This window comes from Phocoena sinus, chromosome 4 (assembly GCF_008692025.1).
Source record: "Phocoena sinus isolate mPhoSin1 chromosome 4, mPhoSin1.pri, whole genome shotgun sequence".
Taxonomy (NCBI): domain Eukaryota; kingdom Metazoa; phylum Chordata; class Mammalia; order Artiodactyla; family Phocoenidae; genus Phocoena; species Phocoena sinus.
This window is the reverse complement of record NC_045766.1, coordinates 47905618-47911729: the sequence shown is the minus strand read 5'-3', so window position 1 is coordinate 47911729 and position 6112 is coordinate 47905618.

Sequence of the window (6112 nt, the reverse complement as noted above, 5' to 3'; positions counted from 1 at the left end):
TACTCTTTCCTTCAAAGAGTGGATCTCTTTCTTCACCTTGAGTATGGGCTGGACTTAGGGACTCACTTCTAACGAATGGAATACGGTGGGAGGGACGGTGTGTGACCAGCTCATCGCAGGCATCACAGCTTCCTCCTTGCTTTCACCCACGAATCATGTGCTCTGGCATGTCAGCTGCCAGCTTGTGAGAATATATCAGGCAGCCCTATGAAGAGGCCCACATGGTGTACCTTAGGAGAGGAGGGTACACCGGGACTGCTTTCTTAGCTCGATGGCTTTGCTGTTCTTATGCTAAAGAGTCAAACAATATTGCCTTATGCTTTTTTTTTTAAGGAATTTTGCCTTTTTTATTTTAAAATTTTATTTATTTATTTATTTATGGCCGTGTTGGTTCTTCATTTCTGTGCGAGGGCTTTCTCTAGTTGCGGCAAGCGGGGGCCACTCTTCATCGTGGTGCACTGACCTCTCACTATCGCAGCCTCTCTTGTTGTGGAGCACAGGCTCCAGACTCGCAGGCTCAGTAACTGTGGCTCACGGGGCTAGTTGCTCCGCGGCATGTGGGATCCTTCCAGACCAGGGCTCGAACCTGTGTCCCCTGCATCGGCAGGCAGATTCTCAACCACTGTGCCACCAGGGAAGCCCGCCTTATGCTTTTTTGAAATTACCTTTTCTTCCCCTTCTCCCACTTCATCTGGATCTTCTCTTGCCTTTGCTCATAGTATCTCTGTGCTGCTCAATTTAGATTCTACTGCCAGCAGATCCTTCTCCGTGAGGGACTTTGTCCTGGAAAGCAGAGTCAATTGGTTAGTTCTGAGATTTAATAGGGCCCAGACTGTCACACACCATCTAATCTTTCCTTTGCCTTCACCCTTAGAACCTAGCTCTGGCACTGTTCCCCAAAAACCCAATTAGCTTTCTATGCTGAGTGGGCACATGTAGATTTTAGGGTAAGTACCTTTGGCCGTCTGATTACAAGTTGGATGCTGTTCAGTGCCACCAGAAGACCCTCTGCCTGCTTTCGACGTCCTCCTGCCCACTTGCTGATACCCGTGGGTCTTTCTGCTGTCAGTTAATCCGCCCTTTCCTTGTATTCGAAGTTCACAGGACACCTTACTATTTTTATAGTAGATGTTTGTTGTGGTGGTGGTTACTGTTAGAGGAACAGGTAGATTCAAAACTACACGATTGCCACTTTAATCTTGAACAGAAATGATCACATTTTTAATTTCTAGAAGCTCCTTTATTCCCTAGATTTCCCCCTTTTTACGTCTTCTGATTCTTGGTTTATGGGCCCAAGAACTAAGTATAATAGTGATTTTAAAACTTTTTTTTCTTCTCCTTACTTTGTCCTTATTTTCTCCAAGTTCCTTCTTTCTTACGGTTTCTACACCTCATTTTCATATCAGAGTCTTTCCTCAACTAGCTTGAGGTCTTTGGTCCTCCGAGCACTGGTAGAACGAGGGGCTCTGTGTATAGAGGTAGGACTTGTCAATCAGTGGGCTTCTCTGTAATTGCTTGGGCAGCAACAGATTCATTTAGTTGAGGGACTCTACACAGTCAATACCTGCAGGTTTTTTCTCTTGGGCTGGTCAGTTTCCCAGGTAGGTGTCCCCGCACCTGCCTCTATTGGGCGGGGGAAGAGGGTGATTAAGCTCGGTTGCCAGTGTGTTCTTAGAGGAACTAAAGGGGGCTTAGGGAGAGATCTCATGCTTCTGTGCACAGACTTTACTTCACCCTCTATCCAATACGGTACTTGAAGCATGACCAGTGTCTCTGAACCCAGAACCTCTGTGTTTCAACAGTTTCTGACAATAAACTTTCTATCTTTTCCAGGGTGGGGACGAGGACGGTCTCCTGTCTGCCCCGGAGTGAGAAATGGAATTTAATAGTTTAACTTCTTATACTTTTAAACTAATCATCCTGTTTTCAGCCCTGCCCATTCCTACCTCTTCCTTCAGAGTTACCTGGTATAATTACTGGTTCACTTACTGAACCTCTGGGGATTCTGAAATTTGAAAAATCTGTTACCCCAAACTTTGCAGGTAATTAACTGTAAAGTCAGGTAAACGTACCCTCCTCATGCTCTCTAGATTCCAAAATTTTGTTGGAATCTGTCCAGTTCTCTTTATCCTTACAGATTCATGAAGTGATTGTTTTTTTAATTCCTTAATTGTTTAAATGGGGTTCAAAAGGAGTGGAGGTAAACACATGTTTACCTTTGTCATCTTTTTAATAGAAGTTTTGTCCTCCTTTTAATACATCCCTTTTCTGCTTAAATTAATTGAGAATAGTAATACTAACTAATGCTAGAAATAGATCTACAATAATATGTTTTCAAGGCAAGAGGTCTGAATAGGGCTGAAGTAAGCCCACCAGACGTGTAACTCAAGACACTGCCTATGCTGCCAGAATGCTTTAGAGCTGAGTGACTGAAGTAAGTTTTTAAAAATTACCTAGGATTTTTACTTATTAAAACTTATATAGACATTCAGGTATGGATTTTTAAAAATCATGTCGTACTTGTACATACATAAGAAGAAAAATAAAAGCAGAAATTGATTAAGGTACTCTTAAAACTTCTTTACATTTAGAGCCCTAGCCTTATGAATCATGTTTTTTAAATATATTTTTAAAAAATGTTTCATTGTAGTAAAGAAGCCCCACATAACATAAAAGTTACCATCTTAACCATTTTTAAGTGTGCAGTTCGGTAGTGTTAAATATATTCATATCGCTGTGCAACAGATCGCCAGAACTTTTTCATCTTACAAAAGTGAAACTCTGTACAGATTAGACAACTCCCCATTGCCCCCTGCCCCAAGCCCCTGGCAACCACCGTTCTACTATCTGTTTCTATGAATTTGACTGCTTTATGTACCTCATGTAAGAGGAATCATACAGTATTTGCCTTTTTTATGACTGGCTTTCTTCTCTTATGTCCTCAAGTGTCATTCATGTTGTAGCATGTGTTATGCTTTTTAATAAAGTTTTGTGGAGAAAGAAAATGCATTTCCCTTTAAGAAGCAACACTGAAAATATGATTCACTCTGAAAACACTGGATCAAAAATTTTAAGGCCTTTGAAAGCATTCCTCAAAAATGCTTTAAGGGGGCCTCCCTGGTGGCGCAGTGGTTGAGAGTCCGCCTGCCGATGCAGGGGACACGGGTTCGTGCCCTGGTCAGGGAAGATCCCACGTGCCGCGGAGCAGCTGGGCCCATGCTGAGCCTGCGCTTCTGGAGCCTGTGCTCCGCAACGGGAGAGGCCACAACAGTGAGAGGCCCACGTACCGCAAAAAAAAAAAAAAAAGCTTTAAAATATACGTTAAACCTGAAGTGAGAGAGTGGCATGGACATATATACACTACCAAACATAAAATAGCTAGCTAGTGGGAAGCAGCCGCATAGCACAGGGAGATCAGCTCGGTGCTTTGTGACCACCTACAGGGGTGGGATGGGGGGGTGGGATAGGGAGGGTGGGAAGGAGGGAGACGCAAGAGGGAAGAGATATGGGGACATATGTATATGTATAGCTGATTCACTTTGCTATAAAGCAGAAACTAACACACCATTTAAAGCAATTATACTCCAATAAAGATGTTAAAAAAATTAAAATAAAATACACGTTAAGCCTAAACCTAAGGATGGAAAAGAAAAAAAAGTATACCTCACTTTTACAAAAACAAAAATCGCTTCAGTGCAAGAGAAATTACATGCCAAATATGTATTATCCTTGGGGTTTCATGGCAAGTAACCTTACCTACTGATAATACAGTAAATATGATACAGTAACTACTCTGTTAAATGCCAGCCATTAGTTTTCCCAGAGGGCTCTTAAGTGAATGCCTCTGATCCTGGGAGGAGAGGCAAAACCCTAGTTTTTAGGTGCTGTAGTCTGGTTATGTTGTGATCTGAAAATTTCCCCAAATTCGGTTTCCAGGATTTACCTTCACAGAGTAAAACCCAGTGCAGAGACAAGGGGGAAGCCATTCTTAAAGCTCGAGCTGGTGTGGGAAGCCTGAGTACTTGCACAAGTTTGTATATAAAGAGAAATACATTTTGAAAAAAATTCTTTTCTAAGCACGAGCATGGTAACCTACTGCTTAACCCACTGTATATTAAGAAATATGCAGGTGCTCTCCCCCTTGTTCTCACAAATCTGCCTTTCTCGCACTTGTTCCTTTTCTGATTCCCTGTTAGCTCTCAGTTGCTTCCTTCTCTTGCCTTCCTCTCCTTTCTGCCTTCCTTGTTCCCTACGGTATTTTGTTTCCTCTCCCAATCACTCGAGTCCTGTGTACTTTCTGACCTTCCCTGGCTCCCTGGTCTTTCCCATCCTGCTCTGTGGTATACTCATCTGCACATAGAACCCAGCGGGGGCCTCACCAGCTGGGTGGGGTTTCACTTGGGGAAATTACCACATCCTGGAGCGCCATCCAGCAGTGTTTTCTTAAGACGTGGGAGATGGAGTCACAGCAACTTGGGGGGGAAAAGTAAAAGCATTTACTGTGATGGCTCTCCAAAGAATAGCAGTGTATAAACCTCCCAAAGGTGAAAATGAGTGAAACTGACCATAGAGGTAAGTCTTGGGTGGGAGCCAGGGGACCAGTGAAAGGAAAAGCGCCCCGGGGGTGACGGTGGAATCAGGATGGGGCAGTCAGGGCAGCAGGCTGTGGCTGGATTCACAAGCTGAAGGTCTCTCTTTCCCACCCACCCTTACTGAGGATCGGTCAGCTACGGGGCTGTGGCTGGGACACCTGTCTGGTTCCATTGCTGTCTGTTCCTGCGTGAACCTGGTGGGCCGGATCCTGCTTCTAGGTTGGAGAAAAAAAAAAAAGGATGCCCAGTTGTGACTTCTAAAATAGTACTCCGGGTATATGGAACATTCCATCCCCCAAGCAGGGAGGTGGGCTCTGCAAAGTCATTTTGAGGATCCCCTTGTGCAAAATGTTTCTTGAACCATTCTGGAACATTGTAAGACCTATTTTATAGGGAGGAAGCCATGAACATTGTAACTTTAAGAATACCTATTAGGCCCTAGCCTAAGGACAGAATCTAAATTTTATTAACAGAATCTAAAATTCCATTTATAGTTTCATCCCTTTAAGTCTTGAACCCTCCCTTAAAATGTAAGCAAATCCCCGGAGGGATTCATAGATTGACCCTTATGAATCTTGAGCCTCAAATCATACCAGAACTACCCCTAACCTCCATCCTCCATTCTTGCTCCAGGCAAACCAGAATTCACTCCTAGAGGCAACCCCAGGCTCCTTTAGATCTTCATACCTGGAAGTTTCTGAGCCTGATTTTTCTTCCTGGGACACTTCCCTTTCTCTCCTCTTTTTAGCTACCTCAGTTCTTCAAAACCCAGGCGATGCCACTCATTGTTCAAAGGCTGTGCTCCAAGACAGGCTTGGTCCAACTGTGGGTTCCCTGATACGTGGGTCTCTCCTCCCTGACAGCCCTTGCTCCAGTGTAACCATCTTTCCACCAGGTTAAGACTTCAGTGACATGAGCTGTGTCTTGTTTATCATTGAATCTCTTAGCATCAAGAACAGTGAGTTCTGCTTATGGAGTGAATTAATTCTTTACTGCCAATGTGTTTTTATGGGGTGTGGGTGAAGGGCTGCAGTAGAGAAGGTGAGAATGCCAAGAGAAAAAGAAACGGTAAGCCAAGAGATGCGACTGGGGTCCCTGGAAGCAGACTCCTCTGGCCCTTTGCAAAACTGTCGCCCAGACAGCTCAGAGGCATGCCAAGTGCTCTGACACTCTCTCTCCCGGAAGGTAACTTTAACTGACTGTTGAAATTTTAAAAGTATTGACACATTTAATGCACTTGCCAAAGAGGTGTGTAATGAATTGTATCTCACAATAAAATAGGGCAAAGTTTAAAACTCAAATTTGCTTTGGATTTCTATCTGCTATCATCTGTTACTTCCAGGATCCTGGGTTGCATCATTCTTATTTTTATGTTAAACACTACCAGCAAGAAAAACAGAAAGTAAGGGGGAAATAAAGACCGGTGTAGGGAAGTTAGGATTTCACACAGGCTTGACAGGCTCTTGTTTTCTTCTGAAATCCTAGAAAACAGAAAACCACAGGAAGATGGCTTATTGAGA